This window comes from Phocoena phocoena, chromosome 10, assembly GCF_963924675.1.
Source record: "Phocoena phocoena chromosome 10, mPhoPho1.1, whole genome shotgun sequence".
In the NCBI taxonomy this organism is placed as follows: domain Eukaryota; kingdom Metazoa; phylum Chordata; class Mammalia; order Artiodactyla; family Phocoenidae; genus Phocoena; species Phocoena phocoena.
The window spans coordinates 20,076,657-20,102,856 of NC_089228.1; positions in this window are offsets into that span (position 1 = coordinate 20,076,657).

Here is a 26,200-nt window from a genome sequence, read left to right on the forward strand (position 1 = left end):
ACACCAAAACTTTTCTTAAAGTTTAAAGAAAAAGTGAGCATCTAGGTATTTCACTCTCTCGCTTCAAAACCTATTTTAAAGATCAAATATGTTGTTAAATGTACCACGCGTTGAGAAAATATTAAACATAAAATTACGGGACAGTTGACAGTCTGATATGTTTAAACTAGGATGGATGTGTGATATAATGTGGACTTGACTCCCAAACTACTTCACATTTAAAGAAGTCTGTCTGATCACTTTGGTAAGATAAGTCCATAATGGTTAATATGTTTCTACATATTCAATTCATGAACTTTAACTGCTTCTTTTAATTTCATCAGTGTTGAATTAGTCCTTTAAAAGCTTCCCCTCATTAACGTGAAAGGAAATTGAAAGGAAGAGTGAATAGAATGGCTCGTGAGACCATTAAAATTATTGGAAATAAAAATTCCAATTATTATTGGAAGTGTCCTTCTTGCTTGCAAACATCCAAGGACTTTCTGTTACATATTTCACAGGTACACACATTTCCCTTCATTATAAAGCATAAGCAAAACCATTCTCATCATTATACATATACTGTCCTATCCACTTAGCACCAGAACCAAAATCTTCCAATGTCTAGAAATAAACAGTGAAGAAAATAGCTGTAGATTCTGTTCGTGAATGGACACGAATGTTTCTCATCAAACTAAGAGGTGGAGGAAAGCTTTGAACTGAAATATTCAAGATTTTTCTCTAAAATGAAATTCGTATCCACAAAGCAAGAACTAGTTCACTGATTTAAAATCTTAATCTCTAGAAAGACTCAAAGCTAAGCCACCTAAGACAGACTGAATCTGACAAACAAAATGCAAAAACCTCATTTGGATATAAACCCTAAATCTCAATAAATCTGTCTTCGTTTTAGCCTAAACAATTCTGCAGAATTCTCGCTTCTGTTGGCTTGGCAGTACTACCAGCTTTCCAGTTCATACTTGTGCAACTTTAGGTAAATCAATGGCGGCCTTCAGAGGAATGGAAATCCTACTGGGGAGGTGGAATAGAGGAAATTCAAAGGCAGTACATAGTGTTAACCACGCTCCACCCCGATGCTTCTTAGATATGATGATGAATAAGACAGCGTTCTGGGCCTCAAGAACTATACAGCCGAGGGATGATTATGATACAAAGAGGCTATAGCCTCACCAAACTTAAGTGATAATAACAAATTATAAAATGGTGGCACTTCTTTTTTATTGCCCTTTCACAATCTTCATTACCACGTGGAAGGTTCTAAAAAGGCCTGCAGTCAATAAATGCGTTTTGTCTTAATTACCACCATGTATCAATATCTCTAACTTGTTTGCTTCGGGATCCCTTCTCTTCCTTCTCAGGTACCTTATATTTAGATCTCCTGGGGGTCATTTCTAAACACATTTTGGAAAATAGACCTTATATTTGTGTTCTATGTTCCTGTTGTTGACTGTCAATGTTTTGTATCTGTTTTTTTCTTTTTTCTTTAATATCCTAGCAGAGGATAAGCCCAGAGGAATGATTAGAGAGTAGGGGTGAATAACAGTCAAAGCGTCAGGACTAAGGGCTGTGTCATCTTCATTTCTGCCACTATAAAAGGAAGAGATTACCTGGTTTACCAGAATACTGCATTTAGCTTGGTAGAAAACAGGTTGTAGAAAGGATTCACAAGCAGGGACTAGTGAGGAAGTCAAATATGGATGCCAGGGCTTCCCCGGTGGTGCAGTGGTTGGGAGTCTGCCTGCCGACGCAGGGGACGCGGGTTCGTGCCCCGGTCCGGGAAGATCCCACATGTCGCGGAGCGGCTGGGCCCGTGAGCCATGGCCGCTGAGCCTGCGCGTCTGGAGCCTGTGCTCCACATTGGGAGAGGCCGCGGCACTGAGAGGCCTGCGTACCGCAAAAAAAAAAAAAAAAGGGATGCCAATAGCATAAGGCAAGTGAAGAGGTAAAAAAGATACTGAAAGATCAGATGAAGAACAGTTCAGGAAGAAAAGATGTTTGAGTTCAAAAGCCTGAGTCTTGAGTATCAAAAGCTGTCTCTGAATGACACCAGGGTTAAATATATCTCATTCTATGAGACTCTCCTCTTCTAATTCCTGAAGCCACAGAGGATAATGAAAGCAGGAGTACATTTAAAAAATATTAGATAATTACTGATATATTAACTGCGCCTTAATTTGATTTTTGGTCCCAAAGCACCTTAATAATACAGACCCTACTCTGATTTTATAGAAGAGGATGCCAAGTATCAGAAAGCTTAAATGACAGGGATAAAGTCACACGGTTACTTGGGGACAATGTTGCAACCAGAATACATGTCTCTACCTTTCACAGTCAGCAACTAAATATTTAAATTTTTCTTCAATTCTTTTCCTATAGGAAAAGCGTTTTAGTTTTTTGAGACTTTTATTCTTTCTCTTAAGTGATTTTGGTTTTGTAAAATTTGGTTTCTCATGATATTTTTAAAAGGTAATCATATTTCATGAAATTAATCTAAGAAAATTAAAACTTCATTATCCAATTATTGTGCCTTCCATTAATTTATTTACAACAAAATATATTTTGAGGAAACAGTCACAAAAGAAAATAATGGTTGGTACCAAGCATTATGTTGGATCATCAAAATACAGGCTCATGGCAAGATCCTCAATTACATGAGCATTTAACGATACAATGCTGCACTTTGTCATTTCACTATTTTCTGCTTGCCAGTTCTGTTCTTTGTTCTCTTCTTACTCCTTTCCTGCCTTCTTTTGGATTTTCTTTTTAGATTCCAATTAGTCTTCCCTATCAGCCTATCAGCTTTCTTAGCTGTACTTACTGGCTTTGTTTCTGAATGGTTGGTCTAGGGTTCCATAGCATCTTTAACTTGTCACCATCTACCTTCAAATAATACTGTATTATATCATGCACAATGTAAAAATCTTCCATTTCTCTTCTATCATCCTGTGTGTTCTTGTTATCATAAATTTTACTTCTACATATTCTCTCATGTTCTACATATTCTCTCAATACATTATTGCTATTTTAAGTGGTCAATTATCTTCAAGGAATTTTAAAAACCAAGAAAGCAAAGTCTTTAATTTGCTCCACATATATACCATTTCTGGACTCCTCTAACATTTTTTGAAATACAAGTCTGTTGGCAACAAATTCTCTCAGATTTCATCTGTCTAAAAATTACTTTTATTTTTTAAAGAATATCTTCATTGGATACAGAATTCTAGGTTAACTGTACATTTTTTCTTTCAGCACTTGGATGGTGCTGTTTCATTGTCTTCTGATTAGAATTGCTTCTGATGAGAAGTTAGTAGCGATTCTTATTTTTACTTCCCTGTATTTAATACGACTTTTCCTCTTTAAGATTTTTCTCTTTATCATTTGTATATAAATTTTGATTATGATGTGCCAGGGTATAGTCCTCTGTGGGTTAATCCTACTTGTAGTTCATTGAGCTTCTTGGCTCTCTCGGTTTAAACTTCTAAGAAAAAATGTTGGCCATTATTTCTTCAAACATTTTTCCTGCCTCCTGTTCCTCCCTTTCCTTCTGAACTCCAACTGCATACATGTTACACTGCTTGATTTGTTCTACAAATCACTGGGTCTCCATTTGTTATTTCAATTTATTTTTCTTTGTGCTTAAGTTTGGAGAGTTTCTATTCTATTGCTATGTCTTCAAACTTATTGATTTTCTTTCTGCAGTGTCCAGTCTGTTATTAAACATATCCAGTGAATTTTTTATATTTGTTGTTGTATTTTCATCTTTAGAATTTACATTTGGTTGTCCTTTGATAATTTCCATTTCTCTACTTCTACGTTTTATTTTTTTCTTTTGCCCTACCCAGGTACGTGGGGAGTTTCTTGCCTTTGGGGAGGTCTGAGGTCTTCTGCCACCGTTCAGTATGTGTTCCGTAGGGGTTGTTCCACGTGTAGAAGTATTTCTGATGTATTTGTGGGGAGGAAGGTGATCTCCGCGTCTTACTCTTCCACCATCTTGAAGCTCCTCTACTTTTATGTTTTAAATCATGTAACATGTTCATAATAAGTATCTCCAAATGCTATCACCTCTGTCATTTCTGTGTCTGTTTTTATTGAATCATTTTTCTTCTGGTCATGGGTTGCATTTTCCTGCTCCCTCTACCAGACTATGTGTAGTAATTTTTTTTTATCAGATTCTAACAATTTTAAATATTGCTGAGTGTTTGGATTTTCATTTCTGTAAAAAGTGTCAAGGATTTTAATTTTTTTTTTCTAGCCAGCAGTTAAGCTTTATCCTTTGGGTCTTATTTTAATAGTTTGCTAGGGCAAGTCTAAAATAACCTTTAATGTAGGACTTGTGTAGCCTGCCTAATACTATGGTGTGATCTTTTCTTTGGTATCTACCAAACATCCCATTGTTTAATGAGGTTGTGTCACTTTAGTTGGTTGGAACTTGAATGCCTCCTAGGCTGTGAGAACTCTGGGAATTGTTCTACTTACAGCTACCTGGCAGTTATTCTTTTACCAGTGTTTTTCGTTTGCTGGCCTCATGGATTCTCACCCTACACGTGAACGGCTACATATTAATGCAAAGACTCAAAATAATCCTTTACAGATTTCTGGGTCTCTTTCTCAGTATGGTTTCCTTCTTGCCTATGCTCTGCCCATCAAACTACAGCTGCTTCAGGTTCAGCAAACTCCAAACTCTGTATCCCCAGCTAAGGAAAACTGTTGTGCTTTGCTTATGTTTCCCACCTTACACTGTTGTCTAGAAATGGCCTCATATAGAAATCAAGGGCAATCATAGGGTTTGCTTTCTGTTTACCTTCTCTTACAAATTGCAGTCTTTTACTGCATTTTATCGATTTCATTTCTTAAATTTTGTTCAGATTTTGGTTGTTGATGATAGGAGTGCAAATCTGGTACCAATCCTCCATCATATTCAAAAGCAAAATAGAATCATACTCACTTAATAAGATAACATCTAAGCTAACTCAAACTATGTACAAGCCTTATTATGGTTTTATTCTTATGCCTGAATCCCAAGAAGATTAATTTTTATCAAGTCAGCATAGCTCCTTCCCATCTGGTCTTCTATGTCTACCAGCTATCTCTGAATCTTGACAAGATCAAAACTGCCATATGGAAGGATATCTACATGGGTCCAGGTCAATACAAGGTTCATGAAGGTCTTATATGGGTTAAATTTGATGTACAATGTTCCTTGGTCTCAAATTCACAGATAATGAGTTATTTCTCAATTGCATGACCCTAAATATCAACAAATCCTCCAAAAAGAATATAAGCAAACATTGTGGTAGCGATGGTAATGATGTGAGGAATTATATGATTATATAATGTATAATTTAGCATGCTAAATTAGCTTAAACGTAATAGCGGTAAAAGTTTTAATCACTCAGATACTTAACACAGAATCAAAAATTCATTCACAGCTCATTTGAATGTTTCAATATAATTATTTTGAAAGTTGATGAAAAAAACATTTGAGACTGCTTCCAGACATAGACCTTGTATTTTGAAAACCATAAGCTATTTGTCAGAATCTAGAAATTTTATGTAGATCCTAAAAGTGAAATTTGATAGAAAACATACCTGTTCTATGTCAAGAAGGTTAGCAAATGTAAGGAAGTTTCTACTAACATATATACACACACACACACACACACACACACATACACACACACACACCTATATATATATACACATACATATATATACACACACATCAATATTCTATACATACACACATACATGTGTACATCTTATCTATGATCAGATGACCAAAATGAAGACACTTGGTATTCTATTATGAGATTTCTTTACAGCAGGAATCAGCAAACATTTTACATAAAGAACTCTATTGTAAATATTTCAGACTTTGCGGCCATACAGTCTGTCACAGGTGCTTGATTGTGCCATCACGGGGTGAATGCAGCCATGAAAGATCACTAAACGAATGCATGGGATTGCGTGCCAATAAAGCTTACATACACAAAAGGTGGTGAGCCAGATTCGGCCTGGGAGTCATAGTTTGCCAATCCGTGATGTGTAGCACTAGTCCTAGAGCCACTTTAAAACAGATACTTTTCCAGACATTAACTAGGGTCAGCTTTCATGTATTCAGACAGTCAAACGTGGGTGCCCAGGTCTTGTTTAAGTGCCAACAAGAGGGTATCAGTAACACTCAAGCGCTAGAAATCAACTCAGACACTTTTCCATCTGTTCCCGTTCCAGTCCATTTTTGTGCTTGTTTTCATCTTCATTTTTGGCTCCACTCCTGGCTTTGGGTATTTGGTCTCTTTAGCAACTCTCTAGAAAAAAAATTTGACCAGGCCTCTCATCTCCAGCTTTTTCTGCTTTGGTTGCTTCAGGCAAAACCATCAAACATGGTTTTTTCTCTATGTCCCAAACCTTGGATGAGTCTACCCAGAGCAAGGTGAGGGGTGGGCATCTGACCTCTTAAGACCATCATTTGAATTTCACAGATCACTATGCAGAATAACGTTACCCAAACCGGCTCTTTTTTCTCTGCACCTTCCTAAACTAGGTTTAGTAGCAGAATGGAAATGATTTATGAACTGGATGTCTGTGACTATAAATTAGTAGTCCTGCCCAATATCAAGATGATGAAGGAAAAATGTCCAGCAGGCATACAGTTTCTAATTTTGAAATAAACTATCCTAAGAGACTATATGCTATATTCCACCAGTCTTGTTAAAGTATTTTTTTTAAGTTTTCCGAAAAATATGCCAACTTAAACCCATGTGTGATGAGCCTCCTGAAACAACAGTGAGTTGTTGGTGAGATTTTAATTAAGAGAACATACAGAAGTGCCCATGATAGTACATGGCAAGTGGTAGGCACTCCAACATGAATTCCTTTACCCTAACATATGAAATGTAGGAGAAAATACCAACAGGGCCAATTCAATTTATGAAAGTGAATGTGTATTTTCAGGTGGTGTTTCGGTAGGAAATTCCTTAAGCCGAGTTCTATTACCCCAGAATGAATAACAAGTGAAATGACGAAGGAACCAAGATTTTGCCAACAGCTACATACTCCCCTAGAAGGTACTCTATGTAAGTATACATATTACCTCTGCAGAACAGATCTGAGGTAATGGATAATACGTGAAGACAAGGACCTAAGAGATTTTAGCAGTGTACAGGGTCACACTTTTATGTAACCTGGAGAAATGGGGCTGGCTAATTATCTGTTGAATTTTAGTGAGTACTAAAGACATGCTCAAGAAATATGATTAGGAAGAGAAGAACAAGAAATACTTTAGCCAAGGTTTATAAAAATAAACTTCAGTATAAAGAAGAACCTTGTAAATGTTTGCTCATGACTTTTTTTCAAAAAAAGCAAAATAAAATATTTAATACTCTCTTTCATATGGCATAATTTCACTTGTTTTTGCCTTAGGCAAAAGGGAGATTTTTGCCAATAAATTTGCTTTTGAGCTTTTTCAAAAAGGAAACCTAAGCTAAAAGCTGTATTTCAGCGAGAAACAGATCCTCACAGTAAATCTTAAACACATTTTCAATAATGTTTTTGGATTGTAAAAAGTGATTATTTTCACTTGGAAAAAAAAATTCCAGAAAAAATTAGAACGAAATTTTGAAAAATTAGAATTGGGCATTAGCAAGAAGAATTTTTTTTCTCAAAAAATAATCTGATTTGTACTTACATTTCATGTTCATATTATTTTGAGAAAACAGTAAACCATGTGACTGAATTAGTTTATCCAAGTTACTAGGGATTATATTTCATCCAAAGAATATTAATGAGAATTCTTTAACCCAAAGTACTGGAGACTGCCTTACGTGAGAGTAAGGCAAGAGCCTACATTGAAACCTGCATTCTGGAATCGCCTAGAATTTCTTCAGCATTGCCAACTTCATTATTTACCCAAGTTATTGCCTAATCTAGCAAATAAGTTGTAGCTCTTCATTTTTACTTTCCTACCTTGGATTATGTAATATGAAGACTATCCAGAAAAATCTGTGTTCTTTTGGACTCTACTAACGTGTAATGTGAGATACATTTTTTCACTGTGGGGAGAAAGAAAACATCTATTCTATAAGTTGTCAGTATGAAGTGGAAAAGAACTTGGCCTTAGAAATGAAGGCAACAACAGAGTTAAAGAAAAAGAATAAGACTAATAGTTTAAAACCCTGGTGGACCATATTTTGACATTAATCCTTAACTGCAATAAAAATGATTATATATTATAAATTCTCTGATTATAAATGATTATATATTCTCTTGAAATTCTCAGTGACAATCATCTCTAACTCCCTTTAACTTTCCCCTAGATTAGTGGTTTCCAAATCACAGTGACTCATGTACCAAATTCAAAATTCTTGCCTTGTTTGTATGCAACGTCTAATTGTTTTTTGTTTTTAACATCTTTATTGGAGCAAAATTGCTTTACAATGTTGTATTGCTTTCTGCTGTTTTTAATTGACCTGATCTTTTCTTAATTAAATGCATTTACAAAGAAAACTTACTACCACCATGAAATCAAGGGTTTGATGTTCCAGCTATATTTTGAATACATATTAAAATAAAAACCATATTATTAAAAAAATGTTGTAACTATTACCACATAAAATTATCATATACTCTGCTTACCCTAAAAAAAAACTACCCTATATTAGAAATGTATACTTCACATTAATGAGAAAAAACTGATATCCATTAAAGTGTTTTTATAATTGTGAACATTTTGGTAAAATGCTATCAATAGGTATATTCGTTGTGGTTTTCTTTTAATTGCATGAACCTCTATTTGTCTATAGCCTGGGAGAAATCCAAGAGTAAATAATAATCAAGTTCTTTTATGAACTGCTATCACATCTCCTGGCATTATATCAGGCTCATGACTTACATACAATTCATTCACATGATAACTCAATGAACTTGGTACCTTTGTCACCCCCCACCAGCATTACAGATGGGAAAACTTATGTTCAGAGAATGTGAACAATTCGCTTAGGAGTATATAACTGGAATTTGCCGGCTAGGGTGTCCTGTTACAAAGTCTCCCTCTAAGAACTAAAACAGGAATGTTGTGGAATATGAGGGGGTGGCTTGCCAACCAGCAAAAGGAGAAGACAGAGAGGGAGTGAAAGTGGGCTGGCTGCTGACTCCAAGGAAAAATATTTCTGCCTCTATTTCCATTGTAAATATCTCAGAGACTAAAACCGCAAGATTCATATATTGTCCTTCAGATGTTTCTAGCTCTAAAACAGAATGAGTCTAAGACTCACATTTTCAAATGATCTCTAAAAGACGAATTAAGATACACTTCTCATTTGCTCAAGTCCATTTTTCCCAGCCTATTACCTTGTGTATATGGAGGCCCCAGTTTCACAAAGCAATACAAATCATACTGTCACATGCTCATACTTTAGGAATTAGGGAATTCTGGCTCCAAAAGCCACGAGGCTGACAGACAGCTGTAGTAATTCCAACAAATCTATATTTATGTGCGTTTCAGCAGAGCACTGAGCATTTACATTTTCTACCACACACACTCCCTGCGTTGTTGATGAAGTGAAAAGTCAAATTTGAAGGGATGGGTATCAAATTTACAGGACATTTTTAGGATTCCAAAAATTAGGAAGAATAACTTCAGGTCATATAAATGCTCTGTATAATATATTCTTTTAATGTGAAAAAAAAAAGCTTCAGAAACATCTTCTATCCACTTAAACTGGTCAAAAGAATAGTTTGGTTAAGGATCACAAGGACATGTGCTGCTGAGAAGAACACTAGTAATAAGATTCTGCTATGTTTAATTTGGATTGTTAAAAAAGAATATGTTACTTGAGAAATTTCTCTGTTGATTTGTGGAAGAAACCAGGTTTTGTATATTACAGCAAGAGCGAGAAATACATCGTAAGATATCATCTGCAAGATGATTTTGAATTCATTTTGGATGAAAAGCCTTGATTTTATTTAGTCCAAAATATACAAGAAACCTCATTCATTCTCTACTGAGATCAGTAAAAATGATTGCAGGTTAAAACCAACATGGGTAAGTATCTCTCTTTTCAAGGAACAAACAAATTTAAACCACCCACAGACATGTGTAGTTTTATATTTTTCTTTTAACAACTGCTCTGTAACTTATGTAATTTGTTCCCAAGTTGCTCTGTTGTAATTGTTGTGTACCATGGCTTTGCTTCCAGACATTGTGCTCCTAGACATTGGCCACTATGACCATTGTTACTTAATGTTGTTTTGGAAATTATAAATAATTCAGTAAGAAAAAATATGAAACTATTAGAAACCAGGATATAAAACTATGAATATTTGCTAAGATACTAGAAAAGCTCAGAAAATCAGAATTCAAAAGCACATTCAACATTATTCATAATATAAAATGCAAAGAAAAGATTGTGATATTATAGTTTGTCTAATACATCATCAAGTAATAACCAACTCCTCTCATGTGGGCACTGGGAAATGAACTCTCTTTTTTCCGACGTTGAAAGTGTAATTGATATCATCTTTCTCAAAGGTAGTTAGATCATGCATATTAAGATTCTTATACCTTTTGATACAGTAACTTCACTTTTAGGATTTTTTCTAAGAAAATTAGATGAAGTCATATATATATATGTATGTGTATGTAAACACATACATATATATATATATATACACATTCACATATACATGCACACTATTAATTGAGAAGTGGAGACAAATTTAGTTTTCAACAGCTGAGGAATTGCTAATGGATCACTGTACATCCCCTCCATCAAACGTTTCCCCAACATTCAGAATAATTTTTCTAAAGATTATTAGAGAACAAACGCTGAAAGGTTAGAGAATCTTCTGATATAAGAGTAAGCTAAAAATTATGTACTAAAGAGTGTGTGTGTGTGTGTGTGTTGTGTATATATATATATATATATATATAACAATTTGGAATACTTTTTCATTGTTTTATGATTTTATGTAGTAGACCGTAGTCCAAATAAAGGACTCATTAAGCATTAGCTAAGTTTATGGAATTTTCTTTTCCACTCCAAGCCAAATTAAAAATTAGCAAGATAAGCAAGTATCATTTTCTTTTAACTTGTTCTCCTGAGTGACTTTTTCTTCCTTTCCCAAACTCTCCCTCCTCCAACATTTAAGGGTAAAACAGATGATCCCTTGCTTTTTTTTTTCCTTTTAAGAAAAAAAAAAATCGTTTTTTGGTTTTTTTTCTTGATTTGGAAATTAGAATTAAATTTTAAGATGATGCCCAGTTTGACTTTGCAAAATATTATCTACTCTGATTAGTCCTGAATTTATATTTCTAAGCCAGGCTTCCTTCTTTCTGCAACCCCAGAATCCTACATTTAGCTGTCCACTTGAAATCTTAATTTGGCTATCTATAGGCTTTTCACAGTTACAATATCCAAGGCCTAAGATATTCTGGCTTTGGTTTACTCACTGCCCCATATCCCTAGAACAATGCTAGAATCATGTCTTGTATATAGTAGCTGCTCATTAAATATTTTCTGAATGGATAAATACAAGAATTATTGCCCATAGGGCCTGTGGGCTCCTGCAACAGTCACAGAACAACTCAACACGGCTGAGGATCATTAAAGGCTTTGATTTCTTGAGTACTCTACAATTACGGTTATTAGTCACTGAATGATACTTGGAAATCATTGTAAAGGAATCCCTTATACTGGCCTAACCCTTTATAATACATAACGCCATTTTTAATTTGTGATACCACTTCAGTCTTTCAATAAACTATGAATCAGCCATGGATGATATTCTTTTCTCCTGTTATAAATGTAGACAATATCATTTACTGAACACTTACTATATAGGAAATACCAATGCCCAGTGCTTTGCAAGCATGATCGTGTTTAACCCTCAATGTTAAATATCACATTTTAAAGATAAGGAGATGGGCTTGGATGAGCCTAGTATCCTTGTAAGCTAGGTAGGTGCCTTGTAAACTGGGGATTGTAATTATTAGGAAGTGTAAAGAAGAGAAAACAGGCTTAGAGTGATGAAGTAACACCCAGTGTCTGATAGGACGGGTGGGATGAACCAAGTGAGGGTTAGACCCAGGCCATGTGATTCCCAAACTCACTCCTTTAAGTACCACGCAATGCAACCTCTTAGGGAAGAACCTGGTTCTTTCTGGGCTGGTCAATGCTAGAAACCAGACTGCTGAGTCCTGGCCCGGGGCACTTAATACTTCACCTGAAGCTTATTTAATCGTACTTAGTGGGATGATGATATTGGGGCTGTTACGTGGCTGTCTCTGCCACTCCAGGCTCCTTGAACCCATTATATTTCCTAACCATTCAGCTGCTTCAGGGAGAGTCACATAAAGTCTACATCAAATACATTTCTGAGTGGATTTTGTATAACTATAGCAGAGGTAATAACCTGAATACCAAAGTGCTTTTAACATGCAAAAACTAGGCACTTTAGGGAGAAAATAAAGTTTTGCTGGCATTTCTTAAGCTTGGTTTCAATATCAGTATCACAACTTTAGAGGGAGAATTCAAACCAGAGACTGTGGGCTAAAGACACGAAGTCACTTTCTTGCCACACAGGGACGAGATCAAAGTCTTTTATGGGCAAGTGGGAAGTACAGGAGGGGACAGTGACAAAAAGAGAGACAGCTGGGGAGAGGAGAACTGGTGCAGGCGATGGGTTCCCTACCCCTCTCCCACCTTGGCTGCGTCTTGGGGAGAGGAGAAGAGTAGCATGGAGAGAAGAGACAGATACCCTTGGCAGGATTAAGGAGGCTTAACAGCAACAGAGAATGATATATCTCATTCTCCCAGGGTGAGACTGAGAACAGCTCTGTTTCTGAGAGACTCTTGGTCCTCTGCAGGACTGCTAAGCAGTTAGGTGATGGTTCTCAAGCCGTAAACAAAGAGGTGAGGTCCTGGCCTGGCCCCGTAATACTTAAGGGAGGATCAAAAAAAAAAAAGAACCCCAACAGCCGAAATATTTTAATGCATGATTTAAAAAAAAATAATACGGCAGAAACTAATGCAACACTGTAATTCAAGTATACTCTAATAAAAATTTTAAAAAAGAAAATTAATACAGAAAACCTATGATAAACAGAATATAAGTGGCTGCCACTCCTTGACATTCACATGCCCAGTCTCTCAGGGAGTCCTGTGGGTTCAACTTGCAAAGACTCTCAAAGGTTTCTGACCAGGACTGTTGCTGCTGCTTGAACCCAAACCATCAACATCCTTCATCTGCACTCACCTGCAAGTTCCTCCTCTCAGCGCTTTTGCACACGTCTCCCTCTAATCCATCCTCCACATAGCTACCAAAGGCATCTTTAAACAATATCGCATCGAACCATTTCCCAGCTTAAAACTCCTAAGTTTTAAGTTATTTATTCTATGTAAGTAGAATAAATCCAACTCCTCAGCAAACCTCACACTGCAGCCACTTCTCCGAGTTCAGCCCCTACCTGTCTCACGTTTTTTGCTTTGCTCAGAGTCAGAACAGTGAAGCTCACTCTCACCTCCAGACCTTTGCATTTGGTGGTCCCTCTGCTCTTTGCCTGGCTGACCCCTTCCCATTCCTCAAACTTCCACCTGTCTCGTCTCTTTAGAGAAGGGCACTAAATTATTCTTTCACACCTTAGTTTTTTAGAAGCTCTTATCATAAACCTTGTGTAATTATATCATTCTATTTATGGGCTTATATATTTATTTTTCTCCACCTCTAGAAAGCAAGTGCTACTAATTAAGGGACCACGCTCTCCTTGCTTATGGCATGCAGTAGGTGCTCAAACAACGTGTTGAATGACTAAACAAGTGATAGGGCTTTGATGAAAAAGAGTAAAACAGCCACCATTGGTTGCAATCAACTGAGTGCTAAACATCGCACAAGGCACTCTCCGTATACTATCTCATATTAACGTCCCAATTTAATGGGAGAAAATGGAGGCCTAGAGAGTCCTATAGACCTGCCTGAAGCCAAATATGGCAAGTTGAGCTTTGTGAATTAAAAACTGGTATACCAGTCTCTGAGAACCCAGAAAACCCAGCGCAGAGTGAACATAAAAATTGACCACAAAGCTTCACAGTACAAGTCATAAAAGGACATAGTATGGGAGAATCTATCAAAAGCATATTCAGATAGTCAAGCTTTTTTTTTTATCAGAAACATTCCCGTCAGTCCCTACTCTGTTCCTGCTTGAATCACATTTCTTTGGAAGAGACAGGAATTACCTTTCCTGAGCAAAAATCTTCAGTGGAGGTCCCCAAACTCGCAAAATTCGCTCTGGGAAACAAATCGAAGTGCGCCCGGCTCCAAAGCCTGAGTTTGTCGACTATCCCATGCTCCCCTGGGGCTTCTGCTAGTTGAATCCTCAATGAGTTAAATTGTATTCACCTGGTATGGTCCATCATCACCCAGCCTGAGTCAAAATGATCACAGCTTTCATCTCATTTCATCCCTTACCAACCCTATGAGGCAAATCCTGTCATTATTTCCACTCTACAGATGGGGATACTAGGAATCAAATCTTTTAGTCAGAATCACGAAGCTGGTTGTAGAGGCAGAATTCAAACACGGGTGTGACTGTGATAGAGCCTCCAATTTTAACCTGTTGGTCTCCCTTCAAACGTTCTCCAGAGCAGCTCTGTGGGACTGCTCTGGGGGCAGAGCCATGGTCTACTAGCTAGCACCGGCTAGAGTGAGTCTTATAAGGATGCAAAGCCCCAGATGTCTGCCATTAGTGAATCCTTTATCCCCGGGGAGGCCATATGCACGTTATTTACTTACAAGGGATTTGAAATCTGGTAACCCTAGCTATATGCTGCAACTCCCTGCCGTGACCCTGGCTAAGTTACCTAACAGCTCTGAGCTGCAAATTCATGGCGATAAAATAGCACCTACCCTCTATGGGATGGTGAGACTTCGAATGGGATAAAGGATGAAAAACACTTTGTATGTTATTTGTCACAGAGTAAGTGTACAAAAATCAGAGGATTATTGTGATTAAGATCTTCAGGGACTTCTCTGGCGGTCCAGTGGTTAAGACTTCCCGTTCCAGTGCAGGGGGTGCGGGTTCAATCCCTGCTTGGGGAGCTAAGATCCACGTGGCTCGTGGCCAAAAAACCAAAACATAAAACAGAAGCAATACCGTCATAAATTCAAAAGACTTTAAAAAATGCTCCACATGAAAAAAAACTTAAAAAAAAAGATCTTCAATATTTTTCAGTCCTCTATTTATATTTTCAAACAGAAGAAAAAAGTTCCAAAAAATTATATCAATTTCCAATCTGTCTCAGGCCAGTCTAGGTGGTGATGCACCCACTTCTTTCTATTGCTGGACCCAGGAAGCTTGGTATTTGTGGGCAGATGGGCTTATCATTCACAGAGATAAACAGCAGGGCTCTCCTGATGCAACAGGAGACTATGTGGCATCTAATAAGAACTAACCAATAAACCTTGTAAATACTGTTTTAGGGATCTCTTCAAAGGTGAAAATACTTCATTATTTTATACAAAATGTTTCAAATTCTTGCCATAGACATGTGCCATGATAGGTCAGTAAGGTTGCCTTTGTGTAACAAAAGTAAAGAGCAATTTTAATTGGTATAATTAAAAGTCCCATTCTTTTTTTTTTTTTTTTTTTGCGGTACGCGGGCCTCTGGCTGTTGTGGCCTCTCCCGTTGCGGAGCACAGGCTCCGGACGCGCAGGCTCAGCGGCCATGGCTCACGGGCCCAGCCGCTCCGCGGCATGTGGGATCTTCCCGGACCGGGGCACGAACCCGCGTCCCCTGCATCGGCAGGCGGACTCTCAACCACTGCGCCACCAGGGAAGACCTTTTTTTTTTTTTACAAATGGAAGAAGGTTTATTATTAAACATTTTTTTCACTACAAGAATTCTCAGCAAAGTTACCATATACTGGCAGTATTTACCCACATTCTCCCTATTTATTTTATTTATTTATTTATTTATTTTTCTTATTCTTTTCTTGATTTTTTTTAAACATCTTTATTGGAGTATAATTGCTTTACACTGGTGTGTTACTTTCCGCCGTATAACAAAGTGAATCAGCTATATGTGTACATATATCCCCATATCCCCTCCCTCTGCGTCTCCCTCCCACCCTCCCTATCCCACCCCTCTAGGTAGTCACAAACCACGAGCTGATCTCCCTGTGCTATGTGGCTGCTTCCCACTAGCTATCTATCTTACATTTGGTAGTGTATGTATGTCCATGCCACTCTCTATACATGGAATTTAAAATATATAGTTTCAACTGCAAAGGTGAGGGGATTCTTTTTTTGCAATGGCTCTTAGCCTTTCTAAATTATCACCACTCTACCCGACACATGGCCTGACTATGAGAAAATATGGCAACATATTTTTTAAAGATTGTAATGGCACAATTGGGTCAACATAATATAAATTTATTAATGGACTATCTTGCTGAATATAGTAAAAAATAATTACTAATTTAGTTTATAATATTTTCATCTCCCACATATACTCCTCCCATTTTTTAACTCACATGTTCCTCTAAAATTTGGGGGAAACCATAAGAATTATTTTTTATTTGGTACTTTGCTTTGTTAAATAGAGGAAAATATCTTATTAATGTTTCTCGACATCAGTTTTTGTATCTTATACCAAGTTCAAACAGAATAATCTGGAACAATGAGAACTATCAAATTTAAAACCATAAGTGAAGAAATTTTATAAGGGCAATTACTCTATAAAATGCTCATTTTTATTCATGTTACAAATGCAGAAACTGAAATACAAGGAAGATAATTTGCCAAGATGTTACGTGCCAAGCATTAACATTGCTTTTAGGAATCCTGTTTTTACAGTGAGTCCATGCCGTCTTTAAACTATAGGTTAAACCCAAGAATTCTTATTACAGGATTTAGATAAGTTGACACCACTTCTGCCACCTTCAAAACGTGTTCTTGCCCTATATCATCATCCCTCCTTCAGTTGCTCTTGGATTTTCAGGAAGAAATGAAAGAGTTACTAGTACTCATTTCTTTCTTCCAAATTCTTCTTGAAAACAATACAGTTAGGACATTGCTCCAAGCACTCCACAGAGATTGCTACAATCTGGGTCATGAATGACATCCACCTATTACATCCAACCACCAGTTCCTGATCCTCTTCCTACTTGAACTGTCAGTCACATTTGACACAATTGATTACCCCTTCCTCTTTGAATCACTCTCTTCTCTTGGCCTCCAGAAAACTCTGCCAGTCCTCTTAAAGCCCAGATGTCCCAGAATGTTACTTACACTGCATTTAATTGGTCAAAGCAAGTCACAAGACCACTCTAGATTGAACACAGACTTCAATGTATGAGTGGCCAGCGAGGGAAGGAGTTGTTGGTAGCCTTCTTTGGAGACTATAGCATAGACCTCAAAAGTAAATTGAAGTTAAACAGGTGGATGAAGGAAAGGGGGGACAAAAGGGCTAGGAAGAGAGAAAGAGAACTATGTCCCATTTAGAGAGCACAGTCATAATTTAGTACAGTACGTTTAGACTTCATCAGACCACCTATTTTTACTTTAGACTGAATTTGTAGTGACTCTCCTTCCCCATTTACTCTCCTGCCCCCCCAAAATTTGAGATTTGTAAGATCTCAAATTACCATTTCATATTAGATAGGCTAATTTATGATTGTGATTAATAAAAATCAAAGAGAATCAGGACTAATACTTTTGCTTTTTCCTTGACCTTTCCCACACAGATCAACATAGCTGCCCCAACTCAAGGTTTCATGTTCAGACTCAAAGCAAGAATGTGGTGCTGGCCATGGTTGTTCTCAGAATCCCACAGCCACCTTTCAATCCTATATCAAGGACTAGAACTGAGTCATATGGCTGCCTTTAAGTATAAAGAAAATTGGAAACTGAGTGTGTAGATTTTCCCAGTTATATTTTAGAGATAGTGGCAGAGAAGTGGGTTGGACTAGCGTTTGTATTCATGAACCTCTAGTGATTACTACATTTAAAAGAAAAAGAACCCAAGACAAAATAAAAAGAAACACATCAAAAACTATCTTTTACAGCATGAGTTGGATAACTTCTTCTGTAAGGGCCGATACAGTAAATATTTTAGGCTTTGAAGGTCATATATCTCTGTCAAAATTACTCAACTCTGCCATTATAGTGCAAAAGCAGGCATAGACAATACATAAACTAATGAGCCCTGACTATGTTCCAATAAAACTTTATCTAAAAAAACAAGTGGTGGGCCAGAGTTAGCCCTGCGGGTCACAGTCTGCTCACCCCTGCTTTAGGATGATAATTTGAACAAACATTTGTCTAACCCACGTATATCCTCAGAGTCCTATACCGCTACTCAACTAATTTGCATGGTTGCTAAGAACTACACTTCCTGTTTGGACCAAAAAAGCATTCATCACTTCATTGTTCCTGGGGGGTGGGAACTAACAAAAAAGCAGTAACAAAACAAACAAACAGAAACAGGCTCAAATGTAGCAAATGTTAAGTTGGGATGTCATTATAGAAAGAAGATATATTTTATAATACATTTTAGTCCTGTTCTACAATAAAATTTCATATGGGCACTTCAAGTAACTCCTCTATCTTGATGATATTCAGTCATTGGAGAGGTAGCCAGAAGCACTGAATACAGCCCCTGTATGACTACTAGGATGGGATTTATATAAATACAGCCATAAGAGAAGAAGAAGTGTATCTATATGACCTGTGTACCCAAAACCTTTATCCTCAATAAAACAATTTCAATCGCTATTTCGAAATTCTTCACGTGCCCCAGCGGCTACACTTTGCCCTTAGCTATTCAGCATCTCTTAACTTAAAATCAACAGCATTTTTCCCAAGTATGGTATCAGCATAATAGCTGAAAATGAAAACGATTCCAAAAATAACTTCAAGTTAATTGTGCAGGTGAGAAAATACATTCACCCACACATCAACCAGTGCCAAATTGTCTGAGTGAAAAAATGAAAATCTGGAAAGGGAGCGACTAAGCCCCAATTCAAAAATATGCCACAATATATTTAGCACTCCTTACTACTACAAACACCATTCTTTAAAGCATTTTACAGGACAGAGCTTCCTTCACAAAAACTAGATCAGAAAAGTTTTTTTCAAAAGTATGCAAAGAACAAAATGATCTGTGCACTCTCCTCTGTCCAGAAGATTATTTCCAGGGGTTTCCATGTACGGCATGTGGCATTCATGATTCTACTTTGTCTCTTACATTCACCTTCTACACTGTGACAATAACTGCTTGAATTTTTTTTTTTAAGAGTTTAATTCTTATGCTAAAAAGAGCTCTTGTGGTGATCTCAGGAGACCAACGTCTGGCCAAGAGTTAGATACAGTCTCTACTATTTCCTTTCCTTAGCATGTCCCCCTACTTGTTTCCAGAAAATCTATAATATGTAATGATTTAGAATTAATACCCCAATTCCCTAGGTCTTTTGATGAATTCACTTACACTTGGGGATCTGACCAAGGCATCTGTTCATGAATAGTGGAATGATTACCAAGTCCTGATGGGGAAGGCACAACGCCATCTTTTCCTGAAATACATCCCAAATGAGAAATCAACTGTCTCATGCCTGGATTTTTGTGTGTGTCATTTTTTTCCATTAACTATAAAATGCTTTCGGACATCTTCTTCCGAGCTACTGCCATTTACCCTCTTATATCTGTTACATGGTAGAGAAGAAGATCCAGTATTTGAAACTTCCCTCGTGCATCTACACCAGGTCTTTGAGAATTTAGCATTTGAATCAATTAATAGCCATTGCTAGGCCAAATTTCAGAAATCATTTTTTAATTACACTGGGCTGAACGGATACGTCCTCATTCTCCATCTGCCAAAAACTTAACATGAGATGAATCACAGTCCAATTCCCACAGTACCTCTAGTTCAAGCAGTTGATATTGGAGGGCAATACACAATCCTGATTTCATCGGTTCGTTCATTACTTATCAAATCTTTCAAGCATTAAAGTTCAAGTGGATTTAGTTTTTTCATTTTATATACTTAAAAACTAAGTCAAATCCCTTCATGAATGGCATATAATCTCCACAGCACATGTTTTCTGACTCTAGTGGCCTCAAGAAAACCAGCTGGGAGGAATAGTGGCCAATAACCCAACTCCCCTCTTGAAATCAGAGTCAGGCAGAGCTGTTGACTCTGAGATGGGAGATGAGGCCGTGCTAGTAGGGACCCTGACCATCAGTGGAGCTTCTGTCACTGTATGTCTGGTGTGAATTGAAATTGTTGGCCTGATAGCATAAGGCTGAGATTTTCACTCACATTTTCCAGGCTGCTTCAAAACTCTCTTGCCAATGGTAGTGTACGGTCCTACTCCCTAAGCACGGAGGCAAGCAGCCAGTGTGATTCCCCACAGCGAATAAATATTTTAACTCTTGCAGATTTGTAATATTCTAACTCTCGCAGATTTGTGACCCTGAGTTTGGATGTTTGTTCAAAAGCTTGCCTCATTTGTCCTGGGCATGACACCGCTAGTTCAAAACTCATGGTGGAAAAGCACAGCTGAAAAGAGACTATTAATAGTGCTTTTCAAGCATCGTTTGACACTGGTTAATCTTTACCATCATCCATAGGAATTTTTTGAGAAACAGAATGTGAACTCTGCCACTATGTAAATCAAGTGAGGGCAACATAGCTGTCCTTTAGGAGCATAAAATCAATAATGGACAAGAGTGAAGAAATAGGGGATATACTGAATTAGCGCCACTAATCAGGTAGCTCTGGTTTTGACATCCTTCACCGCATAGGTCATGTCATTAGTCAAAATTTTCACTATAGATAAACCATGGCTGCAACCTCCCAACTCACGTAATCACAGGTTGCCCTGAACTATACGCCCTAAGAACTCAAGAACTGACGGTACTCTTGCTGTCTCCTCGTCAGCCTCACGGTGCCTGGCAGAGTGCTGTGTACAACCTGGCACGAAGATATATATTGAATGAGTGAGTGGAATACATCTAACCTCTGAAGGAGTTTACGTACACAAATTTTGGCTGGTTTCCCAGGAATCCACCCACACCTACAATAATTAAAACTCTTTGGCTAATGGCTATGCCCAATTTAGGCCTAGGTCTTCAATCACCTATGTATTTTTAATGATTAAGAGGAAGGATTAACAGTTGATGAGCACCTCTTATATGACAGGACTTTTGCTAGTTGTCCTAAGAACATTTTCTCTGTTAATCTTCACAACAAATAAAGTATTATTACTTTTATTTTACAGAACTTCAGCCTTAAAGAAAACTTGTCCAAAGGGCAGAATGCCAGGACTGGAACTGTGGTGACTGGACTCCATCACCCCTGTTCCTTCTCCTACATCATCTTGCCTATCATAGCGCATGCGTCCAGTCTTTCCTTAGAAAGGATGGATACACTCTGGGTTGGAGATGCCTACTATTTTGACAAACTCATTCCCCTGATGCCTAGACTGTGTAATCCCTTATGCTGACCACTTAGCACACGGGGCCATTAAAATGAATGGAAATTACATAAACGTGATTTCAGAAGTGCTCAGGAGCCACCAGTGGCTAGTGGCCGCCTTCCTGGGACAGCACAGATATAGACCATTTCCATCATCACAGGGACTTCTACCAGATAACACTTACTTAGAAAAAAAGCTCTTGATTTTCTAGGTCTCTTAACTAGCAAATCTGAATTCTACCACCTTTAGATGAGAGGGGAAAGTTAATTTAGAGTAAGCTTGCTCTTTATTCTGACAGGGAGTAAGATGCTTCTCATTTAACCTATTGATTAAAATGTTGTATTTTTGTTTATAGCTGTTATTGGCCCCTTACTAAGTCAGAGGTACAAGTGCTCCTCCTTGCTGGTGACAATGGAAAGGGTTTTACAGTAACACGCGTTCAAGCTCTTCTCTTTGACCCTTATTTCCAGTTTGAGAGTGAGCTGACTGGTTGTGTGTCCAGAGGAGAACAAAACTATTTCATCTACTCAGAGATCAAAGTCAAAATACCTCAACCAAAGGGCTGGCCCCAGGTCATCACAGTGACCCATATTTATCTCTCTGATTCTAGGGATGTAAACACCAAAGAGTTCTATATTATAATGACTATATAGAACTGCAAATAGACTTTGATGCATTCATACTACTTAGTTTTCCTTTTTCAGGAGGTTTTAAAAGGTGCACTGGCCACCTTCAGATCACTTTCATTTTCCATTAAGAAAAAGAAATCCCAATGTGTTTTATTAAAATTTTTCATCACACATATTACACTCCAATTTCTATTTTTTAACTGAAAAGGATTGATTAAGTCAGCAGGTAGCAACTGAATTGTGTTTAACATTCAGTGTGACTGAAGTAGATTATTTTTTCCTTTTTTTTTTTAAATATCCCTGGGCAAGGCTTGCTTTCTGCTCCTTTATTTACTGGTACTCAAATGTTGCAGCTCTAACCAAGGGTTTTTTTTGTCATTTCACTCCCCACCAAGGACATGTAGTGTAAAAAAATTCAAAATGCCTCAAATTACTTGGCTTAATAAAAATTGACAGGTAGTGTTGATACAAGAGAAAGAAATTGTTGGAGGTGAAGAATGGAAGGCAGAAAGCATGCCTCGCTGCAATACCGTTGGGCAGATTTAAAGGCTCGTTGTAACTTGTAGCAAAGTTAAAATAATGCTTCCGTAGTAATAATGCCTTTCCTATTTACAGCGTTTTCATCTACAGTTAGCCTAAGGCTTTTTACATTCTATATATAGATACCACTTGAACTTCCACTGAAATCCAGCTACCTTTGCCGAGGAATCAAACATCTTCTCTCTGCCAGCAATATTACACAACAGTTTTCAGGAGGGAAAATGAAGAATAATTTCTCCTGTTGAAACTGCAGAAGGAATTTCTGAGTGGGAAGAATGTAATTTCTAAGTTAGAATTGGCACTTACACTAGGACTTAACACCCCAATTCATACAGAAAGTGGGCGTGGAAACTTCAAAGAACACAAGCGGTCACTGCCAAAGTTTTATTCCTCAAATGGTTAATTATATCATTTATGAAAATGAAAGCTATTTCCCAATATGACTTCTTGCTTTTACCTGTTAAGCTTGAGAGGACCACAGGTGGGTTTTTTTTTTCCTTTTTGTAAGGGAAAACAATTATAAGAACACACCTACACTTTTAATCATGCAGAATGGTCAACAAGGGTAACGTGTATTTAAGCCTTGGTAGGTACTGGCAGAGCGGTGTATCTTTTCATATGTAATTAAGTATTTTGTAGGTTTATGATTTTCAGAGGAGTATAAAACTTAAAGGTAAACAATGCAAATGAAAACTATTGGAAAACGTAGGGATTTACACTTTGTGATTTTTCCTACATCTAATTTCCTATAGAAAGTATTTATCAAGGGAAGTTACCTATTAGACAATAAGCAAGGAAAAGAGGGGCAGGGGTTGAAAAGAGTGGGAAAAGGGAGGAAGGAGCAATTTTCACGTATTCAGAAGTAAAAAATAAACCAACATGAAACACAACAACAACTTTCACCTTCCAAACCAGAGAATGACTAAAATACTCTTTTTCCTCTAATATTCTCTCAAATTAATCCTTCTCAAGGCCTGCAAAGGAAAGGGCTCAGAGATTTATATAATTTAAACCAAGAGCTGTGTATTTGAGCCATATTTGAGTACCTGTGATGGAAATTTTAAAAATCGGCTCAAGTAGGAATTAAGAGTAAAACTTCAGAGCGAAGAACCCCAGAATTTTAATCCATTTTTGATCTGTGATATAGTCATTACAACACAAAACCCTCACCCTCTCAAACTCCAAATTACTGTACAAATATCTACTGACTAACAAACAAAACTGCATCCCCTTGAGAAAAAACTCTGATAAAATGTTTTAGGGTTATCAGAGGAGAGCAATGATCTGTCAAAGGTTTCCTGGTTTACCGCACCAGATTATTTTGGTTTTCATTTATTCATCAATTAATGAATTAAATAATTATTCGCTAAATACCCATAGTACCCCACACTTGTATCATCTACAAATATCTCCAGATATTGCCAGAATGCTCCCAATTGAGAACCACTGATATAACCTATGAGTATTTAAGAAGTTAATTTCTTTGAGTTATTAAGGGAATATATGCTTGAGTAGAATTAGGAAAGAGCACTTCAAAGAGAAAACTAAGAAGAGGTAATATATCAAACTTAAAAGAAAGTGAAAAGAAGTATCTGTATTAAAATGAAATCCCAGATAAGGTTTCCTTTTTACTTTTTATCATTTAAGTTTTCAGACACATACAAAAGTAGAGAAAATAAAGAAGTGAACCTTTAGGAACCCTCCTACACTGTTAGTGGGAATGTAAGTTGGTGTAGCCACTATGGAAAACACTATGGAGGTTTCTCAGAAAACTAAAAATAGAATTACCATAAGATCCAGCAATCTCACTCCTGGGAGTATACCCAGACAAAACTACACAGCAAAGAGATACATGCACCCCTATGCTCATAGCAGCACTATTCACAATAGCCAAGACATGAAAACAACCTAAATGTCCATCGACAGATGAATGGATAAGGATGTTGTACATATATACAATGGAATACTACTCAACCATAAAAAAGAATGAAATAACGCCATTTGCAGCAACATGATGTACCTAGAGATTATCATACTAAGTGAAGTAAGTCAAAAAGAGAAAGACAAATACCATACGATATCACTTATATGTGGAATCTAAAATATGACACAAATGAACCTATCTATGAAACAGAAACAGAATCATGCACATAGAGGACAGAGGTGGTTGCCAAGGGGAAGGGGGTTGGGGAGTTGGAGTGGGAGACTGGGCTTAGCAAATGTAAATTTTTTATATATTGAATGGATAAACAACAAGGTCCTATTATATAGCACAGAGAACTAATATCCTATGATAAACCATAATGGAAAAGAATTTTTAAAAAAGAATGTATGTATATATATAATATATATTATATATATATGTATAACTGAATCATTTTGCTCTACAGCAATAGTTAACATAACACTGTAAATCAACTACACTTCAATAAAAAAAGAAAGTGAGCCTTTATATACTTTTTTTAAACATCTTTATTGGAGTATAATTGCTTTACAATGGTGTGTTAGTTTCTGCTTTATAACAAAGTGAATCAGTTATACATATACATATGTTCCCATATCTCTTCCCTCTTGCGTCTCCCTCCCTCCCACCTTCCCTATCCCACCCCTCCAGGCGGTTACAAAGCACCAAGCTGATCTCCCTATGCTATGCAGCTGCTTCCCACTAGCTATCTATTTTACGTTTGGTAGTGTATATATGTCAATGCCACTCTCTCACTTCATCCCAGCTTATATTTCCCCCTCCCCATGTCCTCAAATCCATTCTCTATGTCTGCGTCTTTATTCCTGTCCTGCCCCTAGGTTCTTCAGAACCTTTTTTTTTTTTTTAGATTCCATATATATGTGTTAGCATATGGTATTTGTGTTTCTCTTTCTGACTTGCTTCACTCTGTATGACAGACTGTAGGTCCATCCACCTCACTACAAATAACTCAACTTCGTTTCTTTTTATGGCTGAGTAATATTCCACTGTGTATATGTGCCACATGTTCTTTATCCATTTATCTGTTGATGTACACTTAGGTTGCTTCCATGTCCTGGCTATTGTAAATGGAACTGCAATGAACACGGTGGTACATGACTCTTTTCGAATTATGGTTTTCTCAGGGTATATGCCCAGTAGTGGGATTGCTGGGTCGTATGGTAGTTCTACTTTTAGTTTTTTAAGGAACCTCCATACTGTTCTCCATAGTGGCTGCATCAATTTACATTCCCACCAACAGTGAAAGAGAGTTCCCTTTTCTCCACACCCTCTCCAGCAATTATTGTTTGTAGATTTTTTGATGATGGCCATTCTGACAGGACTGAGGTGATACCTCATGGTAGTTTTGATTTGCATTTCTCTAATGATTAGTGATGTTGAGCGTCCTTTCACGTGTTTGTTGGCAATTTGTATATCTTCTTTGGAGAAATGTCTATTTAGGTCTTCTGCCCATTTTTGGATTGGGCTGTTTTTTTTTTTTTTTTTGATATTGAGCTGCATGAGCCGCTTGTATGTTTTGGAGATTAATCCTTTGTCAGTTGCTTTGTTTGCAAATATTTTCTCCCATACTGACGGT